The 16,088-nt window shown below is 41.4% G+C and overlaps 1 long non-coding RNA gene across 1 annotated transcript; it reads left to right on the top strand.

Moving 5' to 3' along the window:
• Positions 1-396: 396 nt before the first annotated feature.
• LOC131224013 (uncharacterized) lies at positions 397-6,176 on the top strand. Its single transcript, XR_009160796.1, has 3 exons — positions 397-565; positions 5,693-5,781; positions 6,093-6,176. It is a non-coding gene; the product is annotated as an uncharacterized LOC131224013 (long non-coding RNA).
• The last annotated feature ends 9,912 nt before the right edge of the window (positions 6,177-16,088 follow it).

The raw sequence follows: 16,088 nt of genomic DNA on the forward strand, positions 1-16,088 counted from the left end.
TGCGAACCAGTTCACACGGACCACGTACTAACTTTTTTGAGAACTCATCATACATGATGGGTCTCTAAAATCTGAATGGTACACATGAAGCAGAACCTCATAAAACCCTCTGGCATCAATTTTTATTTTGAACCAAGACTTCGGTGGGCTATAAAAAATGCAAACAATTTCTTCCCTTGATTTGCATTTCTCTTTTCTATGGCCCACCAGAATCTTAGATCAGGGTGAAAATTCACCCCCTAGGATTTCATGGGATTATACATCTTATGGACCGTTCGGATTCAACACTCATGACACGTGTGAAAAGGTGCACACGTGCGTAGGTGAGCATGCCTCCTTCAGCACGAAATCGACGTTTGAGCTTTGAGGACTGGTTAGGGCGCCGCCACCCTCTGTTTCAATCCCTCTCTCACACGCTCTCCTCTCTCCCTTCCTACAGATCTCTCCTTCCTCTCTCTCTTCCTGTCGATCTCTCTCCCTCCTCTCTCTCTTCATGGTGAAAATCTGGTGACTCGCCTGATGGCAAAGGTGGATTTGAAGCTCGGGTTAAATCAGATTCACACAGGTGAAAGTATTTCTCTCTCTCTCTCTCTCAATATTAATGCCGATTTAGGAATTTGGGAGTTAGTAGTTTGTAGATTCCCGATTTGAATGTGGACCCTTATTTCAGGATCTGGAGATTTTTGGGTTTACAGATTTGAATGTGGACCCCAAATTGGGGATTTAGGGATTTTAGGATTTCGGGGATTTGCGGACTTTTAAAATTGGGGATTTTCTGATTTTACAAATTGGGATTTTCTGATTTTATGGTTTTTTTTTTTTAACACTCTGTTGCTGTTCTCTTTCTAATTTTCACGATGGATCCTAAAAATCAAGGCCACGCCACAAGGAATAGTGTCAAATCATGCTAAATTTACTATATATGGCCAAGATGAGTCTTGGAATATCCTGATTTTCGGGGAATCCATTCATCCCAGTGTGGCAAATCATATAAGTAGATTGGAAGGCATATAAATATCAGGGTGGAACCTGTATGTACTTTGGACGATTTTGGTGGTGGGAATTACTATTTCAACTGTACCCCGATATTACAGCTGATTAAAAAAATTCACCTTCATTGCTCCATATAAGAATCACAGGTAGTTGCCTTTTTATGTTTTGTTCTGGAACACTACTGATGTTATGCTGTTTCATGTGTCATATATTTTGGCAGGGAGATGTTGTAGAGTCTGCATTGCTATACACGCATGTTTTTTGCTAATTAATTTCATTGCCCTTCCTATGTCACAGAATCTTATTGTGATGGTTCTTGTGAATTTTATGCAGTTGTTTTCTATTAAATTTTTTTTAATTATTAGATGTGTGTGTGTATGCATGCATGGCATTGTGTTGTGATGATTCTTGCGGATTTTATCTAGCTGCTTTCTGAAAAAAGAAAAAGATATGCTCGTTCACATGCACATGTGCAGATACTTTTTAGATATTTTGTTTCCTTTTTGCATTCTACATTTATAGATGAATACATGTAAATGTGCAATGGGTTGATTGTTTTGAACTTGACACAATGACAGATTTATTAACTTACAACTATACCCTACACAATTATTCAATTGATAATACCATGATTAGTACTACTTTTCTTGGTGCATATTCACAAAAAGTGGATGATTGATGATTTTCTTTTTTATTTATTTATAAATTTTTAAAACTTTTTTCCAATTTTTTATAAAGAAAATTGGAGTAAAAAAATCTTATGATTAGACTGATTATAATTTGCAATATGATAACAACAATAACAATTATGACAACATTGGGAACAATGGTTTCCATGAATTAAATCAGCTGGATTCGACCATAAGCCATTAGCTATTGTGCTAGAAAATGGCAAGAGAAACTCAAGCTTTTGCGACTTCAAACAATCACTCCCTTTTGTTGAACATGTAATCAAGGGCTTATAGAATGAAGTACAATCCTTGCTTCTCATCCTAGTCATATATCCTAACACCAGTGGACTCTATCTACAAATCACAAACTACCTAATAACTAAAATACCCATGGTAATGGAGATTGCAACTAAAAACATGTCCAATTCAAGAAAACAGCAGAAGCAAAAAGAAGGGAAGAGGTGTAGGTTGGCTGGACTTTGGGAGATGGCTTGGGTCGAGGAGAAGTCTCATGTAGCACCTTTCACATCATCTCCAGCAGGCCCAGTAGCGTCCATCCTAAACTGAGACAATAATCCACATGCTCAGTTTGGGTCTGTCCTGTGGACCCCAGTGATCCAGATTGCACAATAATCCTGGTCATCTGATCTTCTTGGGCTGATGCAAATGGTCCGTGTAGTGTTCTGCATCATCATGGTTGTATTTTGTCTAATGAATTTTGAAAGGGCGAACTATCTCCCAAACCACTGATCCTTTTTGGCTGCAATTCAGTTTTTGTGCATGAAGCAGTTCAGAGTGGATTAGATGATCCTGGAATCGATTTATCTACCAATGGGGACAAAGGAAGATCTTATATATGGTCTCTCTCATTCTTAAAGAAGATTTGGTCAATATATGATTAAAGGAATCACAAAACAATCATGAATGTACCTCCCAGTGTCAATCAAGTTACTGATAGAGTGAAAAGTAGTGTAATCTCATGGACTAGGTCTTTAAAAAGAGTTCAACATCAGTGAAGAAATTGTATTGTTTACTTGTTGTATCACTTTGGTTGTCATTTCTTCTTGCTGCGTTTTGAATAAAATCCCACTCATATAGTTGAGACAAGGCTATGATTCTTTCTTCCTTCTTGATTGACAAAACAGGTTCTGTAAACTGAACCCAAAATAGCTGAGACAAGGCTATGACGATGATGGTGTTTCTTATTCTTCTTTTTCAATATGTACACTGCTATGTACACTTATAATATTTCATCTCTATATCAAGGTTATGTGTGCTTTTTTTCTTGTTATATTGATCTCTATGTTTGTGTTGCCTTAGATGGGAACTGTAGATGCTATTATTGATATTGTAAGTACTGGAACAACATTACGTGAAAACAGTTTAAAAGAAATTGAAGGTGGAGTTGTCTTAGAAAGCCAGGCAATTCCTTAGTCCTACACCATACTGTGGGATTCTCTAACCATGCATTAGCCTAAGCGAGGTACTAGATTTCAGTACCAAATAGGGCAGCTGCTTCATCTCTTTCTGAGTTCACCGAACCAACCGGTGCTCTATTTTTCCACAGGCTGTACTTGTTGCAAGAAAGAAATCATCCAGCAGAATGGTGCCCTTGATACTACCCGTGAGATTCTTGAAAGACTTGAAGCGCATCTTAGGGCACTTGATCAATCCATGGTATTGTTATAGTTTAAGGGCGTGTTTGGGGTGTCTTCTTGTTCCTGTTTCTTTTTGTTCCAAAAAGCAAGTGGACGTTTGCTGATGACAACTCAGCAGTACTTGTCTAGTGGTAGTACCCTCTTGTTCCTAGAATGTGGGCATTCCTACCTGTTTAGAAATCCACCTTCTTGAAATGAGAGGTGGCTCCTGCTACATGACAGCCTACTGCTGAGTTTGTTGTTTGGTGGGTCCCACATGCTTCTAGAACTAAAAGATGGAGGAAACGTATGTACACTTAGAGAAAATAGTTAATTGTGTCTACTATATAATATAATCAGATTTTTTTTCCAATGGTTTAAACATTGCATTATCTCGTTTGGCATCTCTACTCTAATGGAATAAGAACTTTTAAAATAAGAGCTACTCTAATAACCTCTTTTTGTTCTAGCAGTTGTTTTAAATAAGCTCATTTCGTAAAATTACTTTTTCAAATATGAAAACAGCTCTTATTTAAAATAAGCATGTTTGGTAACATGTTGAAATAAGGGCATTTTTTAAGGGCAATAGATATCATTTTTAAAAAAAAATAAAAATTACAACATGGCTGTGTGTTGATTCATTTAAGAACCTCCTGTTTATTTTTATTTTTTGTAGGGTTTGAAGATAGAAAAAAAAAAGTTTGAATCATTAACCTTGATCATCAATCATTTAGGCCACGTATGATTGATAATAACTCTTGGGAACTACTTTGATTGGATGAATCCAGCCATTTAATCAGTGGTCATTGATCAAATGGCTTGCATTTTTGTTGTCAATTATGTGGGTGGAGAAAAAACATGAGCATCACACCCACTTTTCAATGATCTAACAGTTACGCTTTAGAAGTGGACAATGTTCTCTTCTCTAAGTAACTGATATGCTACTCTCAGCTTATCCTTTTGTAACTGATATGCTTGAGAACACACAAAGCTGAACTACACTTTGCGGGGAACAAAGTATAAGGGAATGTTCAAAAGAGCTGCCTTGATAAGCTTTGTGGGCCAGATTGTGCATTCTTATTTGCCAAACATCTTTCAGGAAGTTTTACATCTGTGATTTATCACAATCTTATGGTTGGATGCAAAGTATGAGCTTCAGAAGTTTCAGTCCAATAACCAAGAAAATTCAGGCATTTTGATTTCCTGTTAGATATCCATGTGTAGTGTCAGCTTTATTTGGATTAGTATTCATATTTAGATTAATTAACACAAAATTCTGTTACTAGTTAAAGATTACTGCTCCCAATTCCCAAGATAGAAACTGTGATACACAAAATTCTGCCTTTGTGAACTAACTCCAAGAATGATTTCGATAATGCTGAAAGGAGTACGTGCTCTCTTTGTTGCAAGGTGGATAGATATAAATGAGCTATTTAGGTGCATTTTTTTTTTTTAAAATCTTTCCACAAAACCAGTGAATAAGACTTCCCTTCCCTTTTTCAACCAATAATTAGGACTTGGCTTAGGCAATTTACACAACTCTGCTTTATGGGCTCCCATCCCATGTGAAATATTGAATATCACGGTACTATTATATAGGCTTTAACCATGTAGAGCATCATGATTGATTTCTACTTTATAATGAGGCATGTTGGAAATGTTTTCCATGATATCTGATTCGGGAGTTGGTTTTCCATGTTGACTATTTTATTTTATTTTTGCACCTTATACTAGTCTTCTTGATGTGATTCTTCGACCCATAACCCAGATTGCGTGTTTATTTCTTGTCCTAATAAGTTGCAGTCTCCTTTGATAGGCAATAGCCTACATACTTTTGAAATATTCTGACACAACAATGTTACCTAAATTGCCAACACCACTATATTTTCCAGTTTGAATTGCCCCCGATTATGGACCATTTACAATTACGCATCAACTATTTTGTCTCTCTATTATCGCTTACTTTCATTTATTTTCCAAATGTATTGTTTCTCATTCGTCTTTCCATTATCTTTCTATCTAGCCTTTAATTATCTATCTTGGGATCTTCCAATGTAGAAATTTTCTTCTAAAAAGTTGTATGTACATTTCAGATCTGTTGCAATTAGTTAGATTTCAATCCTAGTTGCTTCATCTATCTTGGGATCTTCCCTTGTGGAATTTTCAACATGCATGCGCGCAATTTTCTCATATATATGCGGCCCCTCTCAGCAATTTTGGGTTGGCTTTTATATAAAAGTTGTGCTGCCATGTTTGGATATGAATTTGTTGCTCAAATTTACTAAAACTTTTCCTTTATGGCGATCATGAATGTTTTGATGGGTGGCTTCCAGTGTTACTATGACACTTCCAAGGCAGCATATGAGCTCATTCAAAAGATACTACTTGCAGGACTGGAGCCTGGAGCAGTTGATGTGTTTCTTGATTTCATTTACTACTCAGGTGGTCCTCTACCTGACGAACTGCTCACCCAAGTTAAGGTTAGGCATCACCCCACATGATGTCAAATTCTATTTCTTTTAGCCTTTCGGTTCCTCCAATTCATGAAGCTGGTTCTGCATTTCTATGTATTGTTTTCTTCTTTCTTTGAAGTCAAGGTTTGTGTTATTTTGTTGATATAATTTAGAAAATTTTCTGCATCAGTATGCAATCGTTCTTCAAAGCATTTTCTTTTATAAGATGTTATCAGTTGTTCTTTATCTTTATTCAATTTCCTTAGTGCTATTCAATTTTTTCTCATGCCTCATCTTGAAATAAGGTTTTTCTAATGGAGTTATTTTGTTATAACCAGGGAATTCATGTTTCAGAGGACTTTGTTGCCGAGCAATTGAGGTCCATGATTTCTGATATGTAGGTTGATGTGGTAAGTGACAAGTACTCAAAAGCAAGTTATGATAATGATGGTGGAAAAGGATTCATGTAGCTGACCCCAATTAGTTGGGATAAGGCTTAAATGATGATAATGATGGTCTTCCTTATTTTGCTTTAGGTCACTCAGGTTGGCAGCTGGTATACAGGAAGTCAAGTTGAAATGGTAAATGGTTTCCTTTATTCGCTCCATTTTTATACATGCAAATTGATTTTCACATTGTCCTTCATTTGATATGATTGTGTGCCAGAAAATGATGCCCATCCCAAGCATTACAACAAATATGATGTTGAATTGTGGTGCCAATTATTTCCATTGTTAGTTATTATGTTGGAGGTAACTTCGATTTTTTTCAGCTAGCGGTATTGAGGGATTCATTGAGCTAACTGGATTGTATACAGGAACTAGGGTCCATTTAGCTACAAGTGTACTTATACTTCTAAGATGTGAAACTATAGATGAGCCTGAGTCTCTTCTTTGTTGATTTGTCCTAGGTTCCATTGTCTTTCATAAGGTTGATAATCGAGATATTTTTCTAAAAAAAAAATTAATGCTTAATCTTTTGGAGCGCAGTTTTCTCGTTGTTGTTCTTTGTTTCTAAAATGTATTGCTTTCTTGCAGGTATGGGCAAACAAAGCCAGTTTATGCATATCGTTTGATGGCACATGGAACTATGGAAGAAAAAATATATAAACGGCAGGTACAGACAACATGACTACTAATAAATGATGTGTATGAGGCTTTACCATCACATTGTGAAACTCTAGATCTCATTTTATTTTCAAATCTTTCTTCTACAATCAAAGTTTGGAAGAAAATGTTTTTCGTTTCTTTTTCTTTTTTTTTTTTGTGATTTTTTGTTACTGCAATAGGTGACAAAAGAGGGACATGCTGCAAAGGGTGGTTGATAGGCAACAAATACATCGGACCATTTTTAAGTAAGGAGGTCCTGCATCTCTTGGATTTGTATTTTAATTGATGGGACATAATTATGATGATCATTTGTTAAGTTTTCAAGGAAAATGATATTCTTTACATTATCTTATTTCATCAGTAGCTGACCTAATTTTGGCTATTTACTATATATTTAGATCAGTTTCTATTTCAGGCCTTTTGAGCATCCAAACACATTGATATTTAGTCCAGTTCCATATTCATTCTTATCTTGTGAATGTTAAACAATCTTGTGAATTATTTTTTGAATGACTATCAGGTGTAAGATATAAAAAAAATAAAATAAAAAAATCTGATATATATTTTGTTAATCACAGATATTTTAGCGACGGACCAAATCCGTCGTTAATTTCTGAACGTTGAATAAACGACGGATTTGAGGTCCGTCGCTCTAATCATATTAGCGACGGATCTTTCCGTCGCTAATATTTTAATGACGACGTATTTTTCGAATTTTAGCGACATACGAAATCCGTCTTTTATTTGGTTTTATGACGGATTTGGTCCGTCGTAAATTCGTGATTTTAGCGTAGTGTACTACACTTAGACTCGGATCTACCTTCGGTGGGGGATATGGTGATACTCTATCACTGTGATCACATGTGGGCGGGCGCACGTGGGCGGACATTGAGTGGGCAGGGCATGAGGACCTGAGCGAGCAACCAGTGATTAGCAGGCTACTGTGCACACAGTGAAGGCAGAACTTTGTCCCACATCGGGAGCATCGTCCGATGTCATGGTGGCTATAAGTTGGATTCTTTCCTTAACTATCGTGACGCATTTTAAATTAGTGAGCCTATCTTGATATTTGGATTAGATCCGCCGTCCTTCTGTGGACTCCCATCATTCGTATGCATGTTGTGATGGATGATTGATTAAAATAGAGGTCATTGGGCTGAGATATTTATGGGACTCCTTGTAAGACAGAGTTATCCCCACATGATTGCCAGATATGTGCAGGTTTGATGTATGGCCTAGATGAGGTTGATGGTATTTGTGGCTCTTTAGGATTTGCATATTGCATTGAATCATCGGCATCTGATATTTGACTCTCTATGATTTTGTATTTGCATAGCTGATCCGCATTGCGTGCATATTCTGATATTGAATGATTTATAGACTTGCCAGTATTTCCGCTTACTCTGATATTTGCGTGCTTAACACTTACGTTGCGCACATACTTTCACCACCCTCTAAGCTTTCTATAAGCCTATGCACGATAGAAGCGTGCAGGTGGCGTTAGGTCGCAGCAGCGTTGAGCTTGGAGCGTGCAGTTGTCCTCTGGAGCTTTGATTTTTCTATATATGTATTTCTTTTTCAGCATTGTATTCAAATGTTTATATTAGTGGATATGTGATGATGATATTGTCTTTGTGATTTGGGTAAATTTGTGGTTATGCTTCTTACGAGATAAATGTACGTTGGAAAATCTTCCTTATAGGATCCCAGGATCGGAATCTGGGGTATGCACACTGGGAGCCGAGAATGGGGTACTACGGTGGCTGTCGGCACCTGATTCGATGATCAAGAATTTCATGAGCTCGGTTTCTGAGTTTGGGGCGTGACAACATGTCTAACCAAATTATCTCTTTAGATGTGTGTCTTCATAATCAGCCTGACACTTGTAGGCTTTCTTTCGTGTATGCGAAGTGTTTTAGGTACAGCAGAAGATTCCTCTAAGAGGCCTTGGAATCCCTTGCCTCAACCATGGTTGGCCCTTGGGCAGTCAGCGGTGACTTCAATGCGATGGTGGACAATTCTGAAAGGTTGGGGAATAGGACCCTAGACACGGCTAGTGTTGCGGAATTCAGAGAAGCGATTGATAAGGCCGGGTTGTTGGATGCAGGGTTTGAAGGCAATAAGTTCACTTGGTGTAATAATCAAGTAGGGAATTTGAGAGTTTGGGCTAGGCTAGATAGAGTGCTTTGCAATGGGGACTAGGTGAACAAATTCCCGGGTTTCCTAGTTCAACATTTGCCTAGGATGAGCTTAGACCATGCCCCTCTGCTTCTGCGCTTTCCCTGCCCCTTCTCTCAGGTTGCTAGGCCCTTCCGTTTTCAAAGAATGTGGTTGCTTGACCGCTCTTTCCCTCAGCTGATTAAGGATTCCTAGAGCCAAGATATGTCAGATCTGCCCATGACTAATATTCTGCTGAAAACTAAGAAAGTTAAGTAGCGGCTTAAAGTTTGGAACAGAGATGTGCTCGGGAACATTTTTCAGAATCTTAAAAATGCAGTACAGGAGCAAATTCAGCTAGAAGTTAGAGCTCAATCCCCTGATTTGGTGGTCAGCCCGGAGGTGATTAGCGCAGCTAAATTTAAGGTTGGACAGATGGAGCTTGCGGAAGAAATTTTCTGGAAATAAAAGGCTTGCAATAACTGGCTTGAGGAAGGTGATAGGAATACTAAGTTCTTTCACCTTTCCGCCTTTGAGAAAATTAGAAGATCTGGGATCCATGAGATCCAACTGAGCTCAGGAGAATCTACGTCAGACCAGGCTACAATCCAAAGGAAAACAGTCTCCTTTCCTCAATCTTTTCTCTCCTCGAAATCTTCCCCATCCTCGTCCTCGGCAGGTGTGGACCTTTTGGGCTGCATCCCTCATCTCATCTCGGATGAGGACAATACTCATCTCATGAGAATCCCCTCCCTGGACGAGGAAAGGATAGAAGTGTTCGCCCTTCCTAAGGACGGTGCCCCGTGTCCAGATTGTGAAGCCCATATCCTAGACCGTACCATTCCATAGGCTTTCGCAGTCCTCTCGGTCGAATTTCGGTGACCTGCGACATGTAGATAGCATTTGCCCACATCCCTGAGTCGTACCCTGTCAATTTGAGTCGGCTCAACCCGAGACTTGTATCCTTATAACCGCACCGTCGCCGCGGTTCCAACGCCGTGTCTCGCGTGCCGATGCGATACTTAGGCTAGGAGTTGTGGGCCCACGCTCTTTTCGAGGAAAATGCCCGCGTTGCGAATTTCAAGAGAATCTCTACAACCCATCACATCAATCCATCAATCAATCAAGTCAAGTACATATCCCATCATACCCATCCCTCTCTCGCCCAAAGTCAATAACACCATTACGTAGCCATTCCTTTCTTACCAACAAGTCAATGGGACCCATACCTTCCATGTCATACACATCACTTCTCTCTCTCATTTCACACTCCATTTCAAGCAACTCCCAAGGGTGGACGTCCAAGCTTTCCAAGAGGAGAGCAAGTGTGGCCCACTTCCTACCCCAAAATCCTCACCATCTAACCCTTTAATTCTCATCACTCACCATCAAAGGGATAGACAAGGAGCTAAGGAGTCCATGAAGCCTAGAAGAAGTGGAATCGGTGGGTGATCCACCGTTGATTTCATTTGAGGGCCCACTTGTGGTAGGACCCATCTTGATGTATGCATGTGCATGGAGGAGCTTATAGTGGCGAAGCTCCTCGCATCTCCACGTTTCTCTCTCTCTCTCTCTCTCTCCCCTTCCCTCCCCTTGTGATGATGTGTGTGGCCCACCTGTGATATGGTATGATGATCTAGACCGTTCAAGTGTTGGGCCCCACCTTGCTGCCTGTCCATTTGGACAGGCCTGGATGAAGTAAAAATACAAATATCAGCTTGATGCGAATGTGGGGCCCACCTCGTGCCGCCTCTAGCATGTGGGACCCACCTAAAATGGGACGTAGGATTGGCTGGAGTACCCCACACCAGCTGTTAGCTACTGCTGTTGACATCAGCTATGTGGGTCTGATCATGAGGTATGTGTTATACCACCCTCCATCCTCATGATGTGGGACCCACACGTGATGCAGGTGCCTTAAATCCACACCATCCAACCATTGCAGGGACGGTGGGTCCCACGCAGCTATCAACTGCTGGTTGATGTCAGCAGGCTCCGTGGAGCTCATGATGAATATGTTATTCCAGCCGTCCATCTACTACATAGCAGCATTCAGCTGCTGCAAGTGACGTCTCCAGCTCTGTGGCTGCCATGATGTATGTGTTTTATACACATTGTCCATCGGTTTGGACGTGGGGCCCACCCACACGTACTGCACGTGTGGGATGGGACCCACCTTGCTGTATTTGTTCTATATTTACATCGTCCATCTGGACGGTGCTATGTGGGATGGCACCATGATGTATGTGCTTTAAGCCACGCTGTCCATTTATTTGTCCTGAAGATGGGACCCACCTCATGTGCTGGATGCACCTGCCTGGCACGTGTGGGCAGTGAGACCCACCTTGGTGCATGTATTGTATATCCACTCCGTCCACTTTAGGAAGCCTTAACATACCCTAGAATAGCCCTACGGACCCCTATTTATAGTTTAGGTAATTCCCCTTCCGCACCTCTGCGAAACCGCCTCAAATTTACGTAGTCCGCACAAAATCCGCGCAGAATCTGCGTAACCCTCAACTAGTCGAGCCGAGTCCTCGATTGGTTGAAGGACCCCTTCGACTGGTTAAGCCTGAACCTCGACTGGTCGACGCCAAAAATTGTTGCTTGCTGGACTTTGAGTCGAGCGAGCCTCGACCGGTCGAGCAGCGCAGTAATGCTAAGATTTGAGGCATCTGATCTGCACTACCTCTCTTCTAAACTGAGGAGGAAAACCCCATCATTTTTTCTCATGATGGAAGAAAAATAAGTTTATTAAAAGTTAAAACCCAAATGTGGCACCATACATCTTCAATTACCTCATATGTATGTACATTAGATTCACACTGTCCACTAGATGAGAGGCGATTTATGGACTTGATCACAATATTAAAAAAAAAAAAAAAGACTGATCCAAAACCCATATGGGCCAAACCAGATGAACACTGTAAACTCATGCCCCTCTAAAGTCAAGTGGTGGGACCCAATTTTGTTTGGAATGTCCTGATTTTTTTTTTTTTTGTGTGAGGCAGCACATATGATGGACGGTCTGGATCTCATGCATGTTTTTTTCAAGCGTATATTATACCATGAACAGACCTTTACAACTCACTTGGGCCAAAGTCAGGCAAACAGGCTCATGCATAGCCCTATCATAAAAAGAAACAAAAACTATATACTTGGAACGAATGGCACCTAGACCCACCTTATCTAGGAAAATTGAACCCTTGATTGTTGGGGGGAGCTTAGCAACATGACGAGTTATAAAGGAAATTTGGAGCTCCAACCCCAAACCAGCCATCCCATCCGTTGGGCCGTTCCCCTCCCTTAGGACATTGCCAAACTTGAACATCCCAATGGCCCTCATCCTATCTATTCTCAACAACCAATACTTCCATCACCAACTTGGCTCCAAAGAGCCGTTGAGGAGAGCCACAATGATCTTAGAGTCGGATTCGACCTCTACCTTGTGGAAGCCCAAATCCAGGTAATGAGCTAAGCCATTATACACTGCTCTAAGCTCTGCTCTGGTATTTGAGCCAAGACCGTAGCCCACCAAGAAGGTGAAACAGAGATCCCCATTGTGTCGTCTACAAATGACACCACCACCTGACATCTCGAGATTACCCATGGCGGAAGCATCGACGTTAAGCTTTACCCACCTATTGTTTGGCCTTAACCATTTAACAAACCTCGTCGAGAGGGAAATTGAGCTAGCTACAGAAATACCCAGCTTCCTTAGCCACGACTAGGAGAACCGAGGTTGTCTCCTACCTATAGACGTCAGTGAGATCAAGGATGACAGTCTCCACTTCACCCGGGCAATCACCGAGGACACGAGAGGCGAGACCTTGTCGAATTTTTGCGCATTTCTGGCCATCCAGATCTCCCGGAGTATAAGGTAGGGGGTGAGCCCTCGAAAGAGTAGGATGTGTCTCGAAGAAGCCAGAGGGAGCCACCAAGACGAGACCCATTCCACTACCAAAGAGGTTGGCATAGGGGCCATGACGAAAACAGGCGAGAAGAAAATCCAGATCCCAGTCGCCAGTTTGCTACGCAGGAAGAGATGATCTAGAGATTCGGAGGGTCGACTATCTTGGATCTCATGGATGTTACTCCCTTCACATGGCTACATGAGGTGTGTTAAAAGCAGACCTTATATTTTATTTATTTTTTCAAGAAGAAGAAATCTCATTCATAAAAAGGAGATATACAAGCATTCGAATGGGCCTCATAAGAAATTGAGGCACCATCTATCATATAACACCTAAATAACTCCAAACAAAACAAAAAGAAACCCCGACCCGGATGGGGAAGACATGGCACCCGGGCGTATACATACCAAATCATCCTATTCCCTTTCTATGCAGCTTCTTCTCTAATGTTGCCTACCCCGGCAAAGTCTAAAGCTACTGCACCTCTAATAGAAGATTTTTGGGGTGCCTCCATCCATGCTAAAGCTCAAAAGAGTAATTATTTAATTAGGACCCCACTTTAGTTTTATGTGATGGATATTTTTCCTATTGCAATGGTCGTTTTGCAAATTAGATAAGGAATATCATTTTAGGGGCAAAATGATCATTTCACATATTTCTCTAAGTTAAGACATGATGTAAGATATAGATACGACATTTTTTTTTATTAGAGCCGAAAAGGGTTTTTTCATGTGCTAGCAATAGAGGAATGAGCAGAGAAGGTTTCTCAGAAGCATAGAGTTTTCTCCAAGGTTTTCTTCTTATGTCTTGGCAAGGCGGGTCTTAGGAATGTCCACTGGAAATGGCTACCATGCTCCCATTCTATGGTGGTAGTGGTATCCCAACGACGACTCTAAATTCATCCCAAGTGCTTTCTTGAAAAGTTTTGAGCATTTGAGCAACGAGTTTGATCTGTTGTGAGCTACATTATAGTAGGATTAATTGGTTGGTCAATAATTATAGAATGATCATCTGCGACTAAATTACATGTGGACTTGTAAGGCACCTTAACTGTAAGACTCGTATTCTAGCCCGTACCGTTCCGTAGTTCCGCGGTCCTCTCGGTCGAATTCTGGCGACCTGCAATCTTTTATCGGCAGTTGCTTGTGACCTTGAGTCGTATCCCGTATTTCAGAGTTGGCTCGACCCTACACTTGTACCCTTGTGACCGTACCGTTGTCGCGGTTCCAATGCCGCGTCTCGTACGCCGATGCGATACCCGGACCAGGAGATGTGGGTCCACGTTCAGTTCGAGGAATACGCCGCGCATTGCAAATCTCAAAAGAATGTCCCATCAATCACATCTAATGTCAACTATCCCTCCCCTAAATTCAACTCTCTCTTACAACTAAGTACACTCATCCATCACTCACCATCCCTCTCTCCCATCACCTCTCTCTCTCATTCTCTCTCCATTTTTCAAGCAAGCAACCCACATCCAAGCTCCAAGCTCCATGGATAGAGCTTGTGTGGCCCACCTTCCTACCACCCAATCCCACCTTCCAAAGATCATCTCGACTGTTGAATCGCATCCCTTGGAGCTCTAAGACGCGTTGGTGGAAGAAGGAAGAGAAGATCAAGGTGGGTGATTCTATGATTTCTACCGTTGATTTGATGAATTAAGGGCCCACTTGTGGTGGAACCCATCTTAATACATGCATTGTTTAAAGAGGGACTCATAGTGGCGAGGTCCCTCCGCTATTCCGATCTCTCTCTCTCTCTTTTTATTTTTTGTGATGGAGTGTGTCCCACTTGATCCTTATCGTCCACCTACGTGGGACCCACCTAATGGATGTGTTGGATTTGCATCGTCCAACCAGTTACCAGGTCTGGACGGAAAGGAAAATGCAAATATCGGCTTGATACAAAGCAGGTGGGCCACACGTGTGGACCCACCTGATGTATGCGATCTATCCATGCCATCCAGCCCTCATGTGGGACCCACCACTGATGTATATGTTTTATACCCACGCCGTTCATCTATTTATCTAAATCGTCCATCTGATGGATGCTGGGCCAGCAACCCAGCCGTTCAACAGCAAGGCTACTATAGTGGGGCCCTGACGTATATGTTTCTTCATGTTGTCCATCTGTTTTGGCAGCTGTGGGTCACGTGCCATATGGGGCCCACCTTGATGAATTTATTCTACATCCACTCTGTCCATCAGTCTAGGGCAGGTGGGACCCACCTTAATGTATGTATAATGTATTTGCATGATCAGCAGTTCTGATCATGTAGTACCTATTATATCCACACCGTGCAACCGTGGGCCACACTGTGAAGTATGTGATATATCCATACTGTCCGTCCACTTTCCTTGGACGTGGGGCCCACCTCACACGCGTGGCACATGTGAGGGTTGGGCCACCTTATGCATGTATTCTGTATCCGCACCGTTTAGTACCCTGGACGATGGGACCCTCCCAACCATGATGTATGTATTTTATACATACCATCCAACCATTTTTCATATGGCATGGGGCCCACCCCACACGTGTGACACGTGTGGGCTGGTGGGACCCCACCGTGGTGTATTTACCCTTCATCCACGCCATCCATTGGGACGTTGCTGAGGTGCCATCATGATGTATGTGTTTTATACACAGTCCATCTATTTGGGATGTGGGCCCACCCCACACGTGTGGCATGCGTGGGGGTGGGACCCACCTTGATGTATTTATTCTATCATCCACACTGTCCGTCCAGATTGGATGTTGGACGGTGGATATATATATATATATATATATATATATATATATATATATATATATATATATATATATATGGTGGGCCCCATGTGGGGACCCACCTGTTTTGAGATATATGCAATATATATATAAGTATATGGTGGGCCCCACGTGAGGACCCACCTGTTTTGAGATGAGATGCCCGTTAGGTGGACCATCATTAGTGGCCATGTGCCCCATAGAATGATAGTGTACAGTGATACACATGCTACACCTGCAACTAGTGAAATGATTTTTGGTGTGGTCCAAACCCATTTGAGGCCCATTGGTGCAGCCCATTCATGGGGCCCATCATGATGTATTTGTGGCCCATGTATAGGCCCACCTATTTGTATTTTTGGCCCATGTGATAGGCCCCACCTGTTTT

The sequence above is a fragment of the Magnolia sinica genome, chromosome 13, assembly GCF_029962835.1.
Source record: "Magnolia sinica isolate HGM2019 chromosome 13, MsV1, whole genome shotgun sequence".
NCBI classification, from domain to species: domain Eukaryota; kingdom Viridiplantae; phylum Streptophyta; class Magnoliopsida; order Magnoliales; family Magnoliaceae; genus Magnolia; species Magnolia sinica.